Source organism: Hypanus sabinus, chromosome 3 (assembly GCF_030144855.1).
Source record: "Hypanus sabinus isolate sHypSab1 chromosome 3, sHypSab1.hap1, whole genome shotgun sequence".
Classification (NCBI taxonomy): Eukaryota; Metazoa; Chordata; class Chondrichthyes; order Myliobatiformes; family Dasyatidae; genus Hypanus; species Hypanus sabinus.
In genome coordinates this window covers 167,685,727-167,699,758 of record NC_082708.1, presented here as the reverse complement: position 1 = coordinate 167,699,758, position 14,032 = coordinate 167,685,727, and the positions used below count along the sequence as shown (strand labels likewise).

At 40.3% G+C, this 14,032-nt stretch overlaps 1 non-coding gene across 1 annotated transcript; it reads right to left on the bottom strand.

Annotated features, from left to right (window-relative positions):
• Positions 1 to 12,250: 12,250 nt before the first annotated feature.
• On the bottom strand, positions 12,251 to 12,357 carry LOC132392036 (U6 spliceosomal RNA). The gene has a single exon (XR_009511414.1). It is a non-coding gene; the product is annotated as a U6 spliceosomal RNA (small nuclear RNA).
• Between the last annotated feature and the right edge of the window lie 1,675 nt (positions 12,358 to 14,032).

Sequence of the window (14,032 nt, the reverse complement as noted above, 5' to 3'; positions counted from 1 at the left end):
GCGAAGATAACTGAATAAAATCGGTTCATCTCGCAGCCTGTATTCATGCTGTTCCACACATTCCAGTCTGCGTGTTAATAATCAGACGCTATTTTACCTGTGAAGATCTTTATCGCGCTGCAGGAAGCCGGCCTTCTCTATTTAAAGCGTTTTATCTGTGGAAATTCTTTGAAACAAGCCCGTTCCCATGTCGGTGCCGCCACTGAAAAGCTCAAGCAAATAGCACCGGATGAGGGCGAGGGGAAATGCCGACTCCATCACCTTTCAAACCTGATCAGGGTTGTGACGCAAAGAAAAAGCAACGCTGGCATTTAGTGACACGCACAAAATTGCTGGAGGAACTCAGGAGGCCGGGCAGCTTCTACGGAAAAGAGTTCAGACGACGTTTGGGGCCGATTTCTCCGGATTTGACGAAGGGTCTCGGCCCCAAACGTCGACTGTTTACTCTTCTTCATAGATGCTGCCTGGCCTGTTGAGTTCCTCCAGCATTTTGTGTGTGTTGCCTGGCTTTCCAGCGTCTGTATGTTTTCTCCTGTTTGTGATTGGACTAGCATTTAGTGAGTTTGTTTGCGTGACAGGGAGAGTCTATGTTTACTTCTCTCCGTTCATACACTTTCCAACAAGGTAATGGGCATTTCCTTTAGCGGTTGGGCTCGCACAAACCGTGGTGGGGTGAGAGGCAAGATCACGGAGACTACGCCCGTCACCGCTTAAAGACTACATCAAGAAAATGATCTTGTAAAAGGGTACGGACCGTGAAAGTGGTGGCTGCTAATTAGTTGCAAAGCATCTTCATCCTTCTCACAACCACTCACTTAAAATGAAATCATTCCAGTCTCCACAGATTGAGTACTTCACCCTGATTATTTAGGTATATTGTACACAAGGGAAGCTGCTGGACCTGTTTCTGGCCACCTAGTTGGCAAGCATGTTGTCTGAAAGGGTGAGCTGTCTGCTCACTGGCCCTCTAAAACAGGTTTGGAAATCCACAGCTAAGTGGTCTAGAGATATAAAATCCCATACAGCGCACCAAATGGACTGCCTACCTTTCCGCTGTGTGCTCCAAATGCAGAGATTTGAATGCTGAAGCAGCCCTTGAGAAAATGGCATGGGGATAATCTGAGAGTGTCATGGTCCCTTCTGGCACCTGGCTATCTTTCTCAGGAATTGGGCCTCAATCACCTCGTTTGGTTCCCAATCATCCCCAGGTTCCACTAACTACAAACACCTGATCTCCACCAGCAACTGCAGTATAAAACTCCTGATTGCAACAAGGAGGTGCCAGTACACTGGTTGACTCGTGTATGAGTAACCTTGTTCCATGGTTCTTGGGACGATCAGTTCTAAGTCTAGCATCCATTCCTGAATTCTCTACTAAAACCAAAACTCTGGGTAAAGACTCCCTTGGCACCGATTCTGCGCACATGTTCAGCACTTGGGTTTGTTCCACCGCCATGTCCCTGTAACAGAGTGTCCCCCAATGTCGAATGGATGAGGCTTAGAATTGAGAGGACTGAAGGTGGCTGCAGCAAAGAATACCAGGAACCTGAGACCTCAAACTACCAGGTTCACTAATGGTTATTACCCCTACTGACTGTAATGGAACAACCAACAGAGTCAAACTGGAAAGAAAATCCTCCTGTAAACAATCTGTCACAAAACAAAGCATCACTTCTACTTCCAAAGTAAGATCAATGGTTTTTTTTTAAACCAGTACCATTCCTGCCATCTTAGACAGTTATCAATGTACTTGCCCAAAGAATTGCTCTTCAACAGATCTATCATGCACCTGGTCCTGACACTTGGAAAACAAGGAGATTTATGCAAGAATGCTGCTTCTGGATTTCAGTTCAGCATTCAACAATATTGTCCCACAGATCTTGGTGAACAAATGGCCACTCCTCAGTCCAAACACACCACTCTGCCACCTCCTAACCCACAGACCTCAGATACTTGGGTTGCATAACTGTCCCCCTCCCCATCATCCTTGATAGAGGTGCCCCAGCCCCAGGGCTGTGTGCTGAGCCCACTGCTGAAATGTGACTGCACAGCCAATCACACGAGTAATCACGTTGCCAAATTTGCCGATGACATGACAATGGAAAGTGCTCATCACCAACTACAATGAGACGGCCTGTAGAGAGGAGGAGGAAGAGCTGGAAGTCAGGCAAACAACCTCTTTCTCAATGTCAACAAAACCAAGGAGCTGGTGGCACAGCAAAGGAAACTGCGAGCATTTTCAAACCCCTGGGAGGGCACATCTCGCACAAACTCTCATGGTCCCAGAACACCTTCTAAACAATCAGGAAAGCTCACCAATGTGTCTACTTTCTCAGTAGGCCAAAGAGAGCAGGACTATATGCACCCATCACTCATGTCATTCTACAATTACACAGTAGCGAGCATCCTAACATACTGCATCACCACTTGGTATGGAAACTGCACTGCAGTGGACAGAAAGATACTACAACAGGTAGTCAAAACTGCCCAACACACCACCAGCACCAGCCTACCAGCCATCAAGGACATGTATGCAAAAAGGTGCTGGAGAAGGGCCAGTAAGCCAAAATGCTCTTGGACTGTTTGTCTCACTCCCATCAGGGAGGAGGCTATGTTGAAAAGTAAATTGATTATCTATGTTCACATATGTCACCATATACAAACATGAAGTTCATTCCCTTCCAGACATTCACAGTGAATATAAAGAAACAGCAAAACATAGAAAAAAAACAAACAAAATAATCATAATAAATAAATAACTATCGAGAACGTAAGATGAAGAGTCCGTGAAAGTGAATCCATACTGTAGACTGTGGGAACAGTTGTGGTGACCAAAGTTCAGTTAAGGTACTTCCTCTGATTCGACAGCCTGATGGTAGAGTGGGAATACCTGTTCCTGAACCTGGTGAAACATAGAAAACCTGCAGCAATGATATACAATTTTAAATTGAATTAAAGAGTGATTAGCACAAATCGAAGAAGAATTGACCAACTTCAAAATCAGCATCCAATCTTCTGTTATCAGGGTCATGTTAAGCTCTCTCTCCCAAGCTTGCTTAATCTTAAGTGAAGGATAATTGTGCTGTTGTAACAATAAATTATAAATTTTCCCAATAAAACCTTTCACTAAAGGATTCATTTTTAAAATAATATCTAAAAGGTCAGAATCTTGTATATATGGAAAATTACTTAAGTATTTTTGTAAGAAGTGTCTGACCTGAAGATATTGCAGGAAATGTGAATATGAGAGAGAGTATTTAGTTACTAATTTCTCAAAAGACATCAGTCGGCCATCTTGGAACAAATCCATGAAGGAATAAACCCCTTCATTCCTCCAAAGGAGAAAAGTAGAATCACTTAATGAAGGTTTAAATAAATAATTTCGATAAATTAAACTAGAGTTTAAATTTTGTGCCAATCACTCTTTAATTCAATTTAAACTTGTACATCCTTACTATCTGACAAAGCAGAGACTGTCTAAAATGTTTCCTAATGTTGATAGTCAGTGTGACAGATGTAAAACTGAGACAGCCACATTGACACATATGTTTTGGTCGTGTTCTGTACTGAAACATTTTTGGAAGTCTATTTTCTCTACAATATCTAAAGCTTTAAAAATTAATTTACAACCTAATAGATTGATAGTTTTAGTTGGTATAATAATATATTCATAGTATTTCTCCATCAGACCATCATGTAATTGCATTCATTACATTATTGGCCAGAAGGGCTATTTTGTTGAAATGGAGAGATGCTTCTGCTCCTACTTTGATACAATGGTTTTCCCAGGTGATGTTATGTCTTAGTTTGGAGAAAATCAGAAGTCGAACTTTTGATCCTCCATTCAATTTTGAGAAAAGGTGGGGTTCATTTGCCTGCTACTATCATCTGATTTGAGTTAATTAATATGGTTTCCTTCCGACTTTTCTTTAACTGGATTTGATTTGGCGGATTGATGTTTTTTTTATGGAAGCTTGTATGATGTATAGCTCCAAGGTTGTGCTCCCAATGGTTTTTTTTTTGTTTTTGGTTTTTTTTCCAGTTAGTAGGAGTTTTTTTTTTAGTTAGTAAGGGTTCTTTTTCTTTCAAAAAAATATTCTTAACACTTTATTTTTTCTTCTTATTATGATATATTGCTTAGCTTTGTTAATCAGTTATTTCCTGATTTAATTTTTTATTGTACATAATGACATATTGACTTAATGTATCTTTCTTTTTGTTAATCTTCAATAATAATTAACAAAAAAGATTTACAATGAAAATTAAAACCTACAGCACAATACAGGCCCTTCGGCCCACAAAGCTGTGCCGAACATGTCCCTAGCCTAGAAATTACTAGGCTTACCTATAGCCCTCTATTTTTCTAAGCTCCATGTACCTATCCAGAAGTCTCTTAAAAGACCCTATTGTATATGCCTCCACCATCTTTGCCAGCAGCCCATTCCATGCACTCACCACTCTCCGATATATCCTTACCCCTGTCACTCCTCTGTACTTACTCCCCAGCACCTTAAACCTGTATCCTCTTGTGGCAACCATTTCAGCCCTAGGAAAAAACTTCTGACTATCCACACGACCAACACCTATCAACATCTTACACACCTCTATCAGGTCACCTCTCACCCTCCATCACTCCAAGGAGAAAAGTCCAAGTTCACTCAAACTATTCTCATATGATATGCTCCCCAATCCAGCCAACATCCTTGTAAATCTCCTCTGCACCCTTTCTATGGCTTCCACATCCTTCCTGTAGTGAGGCAACCAAAACTGAGCACGGTACTCCAAGTGGGGTCTGACCAGGGTCCTACAACATTACCTCTTGGCTCCTAAATTCAATTCCACGATTGATGAAAGCCAATACTCCGTATGCCTTCTTAACCACTGAGTCAACCTGCGCAGCTGCTTTGAGCGTCCTATGGTCTCAGACCCCAAGATCCCTCTGATCCTTCACACTGCCAAGAGTCTTACCATTAATATTATATCCTGCCATCATACTTGACCTATCAAAATGAATCACTTCACACTTATCTAGGTTGAACTCCATCCACCACTTTCAGCCCAGTTTTGCACCCTATCAATGTCCTGCTGTAACTTCTGACAGCCCTCCACATTATCCACAACACCTGCAACCTTTCTGTCATCAGCAAACTTACTAACCCACCCCTCCACTTCCTCATCCAGGTCATTTATAAAAATCACAAAGAGTAAGGGTCCCAGAACAGATCCCTGAGGCACTCCACTGATCACCAACCTCCATCAGAATATGACCTGTCTACAACTACTCTTTGCCTTCTGTGGGCAAGCCAGTTCTCAATCCACAAGATGGTTTGGGTCCTGAGGCTCCTCTACGTCCTTCCTGATAGCAACAGCGAGAAGAGAGCATAGTCTGGATGGTGGGGGTCTCTGATGATAGATGCTGCTTTCTTGCACTACATGTAGATGTGCTCAATGATGGGGAGGGCTTTACCTTTGATGGACTGAGCTGAATCCACTACTTTTTGTAGTATTTTCCATTCAAGGGCATTGCTGTTTCCATACCAGATCTTGAGGCAGCCAGTCAATATACTCTACTGCACATCTGTAGAAGTCTGTCAAAGTTTCAGATGACATGTCGAATTTTCACAAACCTCTAAAGGCACTGCCATACTTTCCTTGTAATGGCACTTACGTGTTAGACCAAAGGCAGCCCTCTGAAATGTTAACACCAAGGAATTTAAAGTTGTTAACCCTCTCCAGCTCTGATCCCCTGAAGAGGTGTGGCTCAAGGACCTCTGGTTTTCTGCTCCTGAAGGCAATAATCAGCTTCTTGGTCTTGCTGACATTGAGTAAGAGCTTGTTGTTGTGCCACCACTCAGCCAGATTTTCAATCTTCCTCCTACGTGCTGATTCGTCACCACCTGTGATTCAGCCAATGACAGTGGTGTCATCAGCAAACTTAAGTGTGGCATAGGAGCTGTGCTTAGCCTCACAGTCATAAGTGTAAAGTGAGTACAGCAAGGGGCTAAGCACACAGACTTGTAGTGCACCTGTGCTGATGGTGATTGTCATAGATTTATTGAAAAATACAGCACAGAAACAGGCCCTTTGACCCAACTAGTTCATGTCAAACCATTTAAGCTGCCTACGCCCACCGACCTGCACTGGGACCATAGCCCTCCATACCCCTACCATCCATGTACCTATCCAAACTTCTCTTAAACATTGAAATCGAGCTGGCTTGTGCCACTTACATTGGAAGCTCATTCCACACTCTCACCACCCTCTGAGTGAAGAAGTTTCCCCTCATGTTCCCCTTAAACTCCTCACCTTTCACCCTTAACCCATGACCTCTAGTTACAGTCCTACACAACCTCAGTGAAAAAAGCCTGCTTGTACTTATCCAGTCTATACCCCTCATAATTTTGTATGCCTCTATCAAATCTTCTCTCAATCTTCTAAGATCCAAGGAATAAAGTCATGACCTATTCAAATTGTCCTTATAACTCCGGTCCTCCAGTCCCAGCAAAATTCTTGTAAATTTTCTCTGTACCCTTTCAACCCAGAAGGTACAGTATTGTGCAAAAGTCTTAGGCACATATATACAGCTTGGGCGCCTAAGACTTTTGCATAGTAGTAATGTTATGCATCGCAATGTACTACTGCCACACAAAAAAAACAAATTTCATGATACATGAATGATGATAAACCTGATTTTGATATGGAAATTCTATTGTGGACTGAGAATAGTAAGGGGACAGGAAGAGGGGAATCATGGTTGGGAAAAGAGAAAAGGAGCAGGAAGCACTAGAGAGACATTCTGTAATGATCAATAAACTAATTGTTTGCAACCAAATGTCCTTTCATGGTGTTTCAGAGCTGGGTGTGTCTGCACCCATGCTATCCCCCACCCCAGCACTCCTTCTCTGCCACCTGTCCCACACTCCTCCCATGGCACTCCACCCTTGCCATTCCCACCATCCTTTGTTCCCACCTGATTTCCAAACTCGCTCTCCACTCCACATTGACAAATACAGTACTGTGCAAAAGTATTAGGTACCCTAGCTATATTATACTGTATGTGCCCAAGACTTTTGCACAGTACTGCAGAAGAGAGAAAAAGGAATGGCCAGGATGGCAGGTATTCTTGATGACATTGTAAGCCTCCTTGAAGCAATCACGTGAAGTATGCAGAATGGAAGGAAATGAAAATCCTGTGATGGACTGAGTTGTGCTTGCCACCATCTGCAGGTTCCATCAGACCATAGCAGTCACCAATACAAAGTGAGAAGCAATCCATCACAATATTTTCTTTAGCACATCTGTAGAAGTTCAAGAGAATCCTTGGGATCAAGACACTTAAGGAGTTACACATGCTGATGCTTTTTTGGTTACCACATCAGTATGGAGGGACCATTTGGAGTTGCTGGTGATATGGATGCCCAGAGACTCAAAATTAACAACCATCAGGGTTATGTTACTAAGGAAGGGGTTGTGTTCATACCACTACACCTCACCCCATTGCCCTGTTGTGTTAGAACTTTACAAAACGCTGGTTAGACTGCACTTGGAGTATTATGTGCAGTTCTCGCAGCCATATCAGAAGACAGTGTTTGAGCTGAAGAGAATGCAATGAAGATTAACAGGATGCTGCCTGGATTACAGTACTTAAATGGCAGAGATTGAACAGGCTCAGCCTATTTTCCCAGGAGTGAAGGATGCTGATTTTTAGTTCAATAGAAGTACTGTATACAAAATTATGAGACGGGGTAGATTGCCAAAATTTTTTCCCATGATAAGATGACCAACAACATGATGTTTTTATGTGTGAGGCAAGATACTTTAAGGGGACCTAGGAGTAAATTTGTTTATGCAGCCAGTGGTTGGTATTCGGAACATGCTGTCAGAGGAGCTGGTGGAATCAGATACAGGTATTATGTTCAAGAGGTATTTGGACAGATACCTACGTAGGCAGTCCTAATACAGGCACATTGGATTAGCATAGATGAACAAAAGTATTGGCATGGATGTGGGAGGCCATACATCCCACTCTGCCCCAAGACCTGTGCAAATGGATCCTTGATTTCTTCACTGACAGACTCCAGTTAGTAAGGATTGGCAATAAAATCTCCTCCACACTCACCACCAGTACAGGTGCCCCACACAGCTGTGTGTTTATTGTTGTTGGCTGAATAATAAGGTGGTGATGAATCGACAAATAGGAGGGAGATTGATAATCTGATTGAGCGGTTCACAGCAGCGACCTCTCACGCAACATCAGCAAAACCAAACAGCTGACTTAAAGATAAAGATCTTCTAAAATTAGCTTTATTTGTAACCTGTACATCAAAGCTTTGGAACACATGGTGAAATGCATCATTCGATCATTCGCATTGATGATAAACATAGCCTAAAGATGTGCTGAGGGATTATGGACTATAGGAGGATTACACTACCGTGCCACCTTCTATAAGAGCTGGAACGGTGAAATATAGAGCAAAGGAGTTACTGGAAATCTGAATTGAAAGAGATGTCTGGAACTCTTCACTGGAACTCTGGGGGGGGGGGGGTTATATGGGAGGGAGGGTTTGAGGGTCGGCACAACATTGTGGGCCGAAGGGCCTGTACTGTGCTGTACTATTCTATGTAACTCCTCAGTAGATCAGCTAGCACTTGAAAGTTGACTTGAAACTTGATCTTCACCCATTCAGCCCTTCTCCAATTCTAGGGTTTAAGAGAACAGGAATGGGCTTGCAAATACAAAATTCCACGGACCCACTGAAACCCACTTCTATAACATAAAGCCAACAGTCAAGGTAGGCATTCAACATCTATTGTCCTTAAAGTAAGACATGCTGCATTTTTTTACACACTCTGTCAGCTGTGCGCCATGTATAAAATACACATTTAACATCTCCTACATTAACTGACGTAACACCAAGTCATAAAACTTTACATGCATTTTCAGCTATACATGAACATTTGTAGAACCGCATGGAGCCAGAAAATATCCAGTCTTGGTTAGAGAATTGAATGTATCTCCGCAGTGTGCCAGTCACATCAGGTCTGATCGGTCTTCTACATATTCTAATTATATTTGTAAACACGGTAAACATTCCATCATTTCAATGTTCACAGTGAACAGTATGGCCTTGGGCAGTATCGTAGAATAGAGGGACCTCGGAGTGCAAATATATTTCCCAGAAATGGTATTCGTGAAAGAGGCTTTTGACATGCTGGCTTTCATCAGTCAAAGCAATGGGTATAGAAGTTGGGATGTTTCGTTACAGTTGTTAAAATGTTTTTGAAGCTGCTTTTGGAGTATCATGTACAGTTTTGGTCACCCTGCTATTATATGAAAGGTGCCATTAAACTTCAAAGAGTGCAGCAAATATTTACAAGGAGGTCGCTGGAACTCAAGGGACTGAATTATGGAGATAGATTGAGCAGGTTGGAACATTTTTTTCAGTGACGTGTAGGGGAATCCAAGCGTTATCACAAAGAAAGCACAACATTTTCTCTATATTCTTTGAAGTTTGCATAAATATGACATGTCAGCAAAAACTTTGACAAACTTCTCTTGATGCACTGTGGAGCATATACTAACTGCTGAATCTTGTCCTGGTATGGAATCAACAATGCCCAGGGCCAAACCCAGGATAATAGGGCTGGCTTAGATGTGAATCTTGGTTGCGATGGTCAATTTGGTCTGAAGGACCTCTTTTCATGCTGTATGACTCTATCAGAAAGAAATGACTGATTAAAAACATTGGAGAAATACCACTTTGTTTGTGTAATCCTTTTGATTTTCCTAATAATTTTCAAGAGTAGTCAGAGCTAGTAAAATTTTACCTTATATGTGCCACACAGCTGACAGAGTATACATAAGCAATGCAGCTTATTTTATTAATTATACTTCCTTTGTGTCTTGTCAGGCTTCATGACATGGTAGTTCTGATACCTTTTGATGTTTGCTATGGAAGATCTTTCTCCACAAGGGGCTTATCCTGTAACAGAACCCTATAGTAATAGTCACTGTCAAAAGAGAGGTATTTTATTTTAGGGTCTTTTGTCCCTGCAATAAACTGTACCTTCTGTGCATTCTTTTATTTTAGTGATAAAAGGCAGGTTGACTGTATCTTACAATAAGCAATAAAGATTCACATCATATCTTAAAATATAAGGAGCATTACAATTTTAAATAACATGGGATATTTTGTTTGATTTCACCCTATTCCTTAGCATATAATCAGCTTGGGCAGAATACTGGGTAATTCCAATTTCCTCTTCATCACAGATATAATACTGAACACCTTTTTCACTTCCTCGTTCACTCATACACATCCCTCTTTATCCTTGTTTAAGTCCATAGGGAGCTCAGAATTTGCTGGATAAAAACATCATTTGAAAACTTGTCCCATGTTCATGCACTTTAGTTCAGCTCAGTTACAAAATCTAACTCACTCTTAAGCAGGACAGCTTAAAATGTAGTCAATAAGATTCACAGAACATAGAAAATTACAGCACAGTACAGGCCCTTTGGCCCACAGTGTTGTGCTTGGAGACTTTTTAACTTTTAATGGCTTTAAAGTGAAGGAATACTTGGAGTTACTAATCATGCAAACACTCTCCATGTCAACCAAACTCAAACAGACTCAAAGCTCTCTCACTTTCTAATTTACGAATGGCAACAGTATTCAGTTTATGAGATCTGCTTGCCCTACTCAATCAGCAATGTATTCAGCCTTTCTTCCATTCACTCTCCCAGGCACTCCCTTCCTTTGCACCCTCTGTGCTTCCACTTCCCTGACGAGACGCGTTGCACCTAATCTTCAGGGGCTTTGCTTTCTTGATGATCATACCTAAAAGGTTGACCTCCACCTACCACAGGACTGTTTCAAGTATTCCCAACAGGCATCACTGGTGGAGCCTTATCTTGCTCGTCCAAACTGCTTGGGTCATAGATTTGTTTATCTGCAGCATTTGGGCTCAGAAATATGAAGAAGATCTGCCACAATCAGGAAGTTTGAAAGATCCAAATTAAACTCTATTGATTGCTTTTGGCGTTAGGTCCTCAGGGAAGGTTGCCTCTTGGGTCATTGTTACAGTGGGTCCTTTATTTTCATCAAAAGCAACTGCAGCTCCATCACAGGCACGACCCTCCCTACCTTTAGGCATATTTTCAAGTGGCAGTATCTCACAAAGGCAGCTTCCATCATTAAGGACTCTCACCATCTGGGAAGTGCCCTCTTCCAATTACTACCATTGGGGAGGAGGTATCAACAATTTAGGCACAGCTTCTTGATATCGGTATTGGTTTATTACTGTCCAATGTACTTGTCTTGCATACTGTTCAAACCATTACACAGTGCCTTGAGCTGGAATAAGGTAAAAGAAGAACAATGCAGAACAAAGTGTAAAAGTAAGGTACAGGTAAATGATAATGTGCAAGATCATAACAAGGCAGATTGTGTAGCCATCTATGATGTGCTAAACTGTGTGCACAACTCTAGGTAATTTCTTGTAGTCACGTGCAGAGCAGTTGCCATACTAAGCTATAGTGTATCAATGACAGAATTCTTTCAATGGTGCATCAATACAAATTGGTAAGTCAATAGGGACTTGCTGAATTTCCTTAGCCTCCTGAGGATGAAGAAGGGTTGGTCAAATTTCTTGGCCATGACATCATTGTGGTTGGACCAGATAGGCTGTTAGTGATGTTCACACCGAGGAACTTTCACCCTCAACACTGACACTGCTTACCTATTCCTCTTTTGCAATACTTGTTTATTTTCCATAACTTATAGTAATTTTATATCATATACTGTACTGCTGCAAAACAATAAATTTCACAGCATATGTTAGTGAGAATAAACCTGATTCTGATTACAGAATCTGCAAGATTGCCTTACATCCATTAACCGCTTTGTAGAGTAATTTTTGTTGCTGCCACCTTAGCTTGGTGTTTCCTCAACAATCCATTGACTCTGCAAAATGCAGGTTGAGTAGAGAATGGTATCTCTCTCTCTCATTGGATGACTTCCTTAAGTGCCCTTCTTACATCCCCTACCTCTTATTTAAGGATGACAATTCCATTCTGGCTCTCTTCCAATGCTTCCTCTATAATTTCACAACTCTTGAGAAGCACCACCAATTGTACTCTGCTACTGGGAGACAGATGTGGAACAGCATGCCTCCATTTCATAGCAGTGAGTTCAATCCTTTGGGTCCTCAGTTTCATCCAATTGCATTTTACATTACTTGTCATTTTTTTAAAAATATGGAACGCTTCGCGATTTTGCGTGTCATCCTTGAGCAGGGGCCATGCTAATCTTCTCTGTATCGTTCCAGTTTTATTATATGTGCTGCCAGAGCGAGCACTACTTGTCATTTTACATGCTGTTAAAACAGAACGTGTGATACCCTTATCTGCTGTAATCTTTTCCTTTTCCAATATTTTTATTGATTTCTGACATAAAAGAATACAGAGTACAACAGGATATATAGTATGTATCAATTACAATATATTTGAATCACAAACATAGTCTCATTATCACATATCCATATAAATTCAATTTTACCATAATACTGTACTGAAAAGATATAATTTTATTACACAAAAGAATCTAACCCACTGCCAGAAAAAAGCAGCTGTTTGGCTAAAAAAAAGAAAAGGAAAAAATCCTTAACATATCGTAAATATCATATAGTCTTGTCATATAGCCAACATCTGTGCTTAATACCAAATCAAAGATTTTGAAAGTAATTCAAAAAAGGTCCCCACAATCTTAAAAAATCTTGTCTAGGTTCAGAAATTAAAAAGCAAATCTTCTCTAAATTTAAACATGACATAACATCATGTAACCAATGAGCATGAGTAGGCGGAGTGGCATCCTTCCACTGAAGCAACAATGCCCTCCTGGCTATAAGAGAAATAAAGGCCAAAATATGCAAATCATGTGTCTCCAAAATAATATAATTTCCTCCAACAATACCAAATAAGGCAGTCAAAGGATTAGGTTTAAAATTTACTTTAAAAAGCACCGAAAAAGTTTGGAATACTTCCTTACAATATTTTTCAAGACTCGGACAAGTCCAAAACATATTAATTAGTGAAGCTTTTCCATTGTTACATCTATCACAATAGGGAGATATATCAGAATAAAAACAAGACAGCTTATCTTTAGTCATGTGGCCCTATGAACCACTTTAAATTGTAGAAGGGAATGACAGGCACATAACGATGAGCTATTAACCAATTTAAAAATTTCATTTAAAGTATCCTCAGAAAATGGAATCTGTAAATCTTGTTCCCAGAGATATTTAATTTTGTCTAAAGGAATATTTCTCATTCCCAACAACATACCATAAATATTAGATATAGTTCCATTATGGAAGGGTTTCAAATTAAAAATTGCATCAAATAAATTCTTATCTGATCTTTTAGGAAATGTATGTACTTGAGAATGCACGAAGTCTCTAATTTGTAAATAACAAAAAAAGTGGGTTTTGGGTTGGTTATACTTAGCTGACAGTTGTTCAAATGAAGAAGGACTATCTCCAACAAACAAATCCTGAAAACATTTAATACCCAATCTATTCCACTCTTTTAAAAACTACATCAGTCATAGAAGGTTTAAAAAAAGTTAGAAGAAATGGAACTTGAAAGTGAAAAACTCAATAAACCAAAATATTTTCTACATTGTACCCAAATCCTCAAAGTGTGTTTAACAACAAAATTATCAGTTAAATTACTTACAGATAAAGGAATTGAGGATCCGAGAAGAGAAATGATAGAAAATTTATTAACAGAATTAGCTCCTAAAGAAACCCAAACTGGACAGTCCTCTTGATTAGTATAACCAAAACGTAAGATTCTGTATATTAACTGCTCAGTAATAAAACCTAAAATTGGGTAAGGCTAAACCTCCATTCTTTTTAGCTTTTTGAAGATGAACTTTATTTAATCAGGAAATTTTATTTTTCCATATATAAGAAGATATAATAGAATCCAGAGAGTCAAAAAGGATTTAGGAATAAAAACAGGTACGGCCTG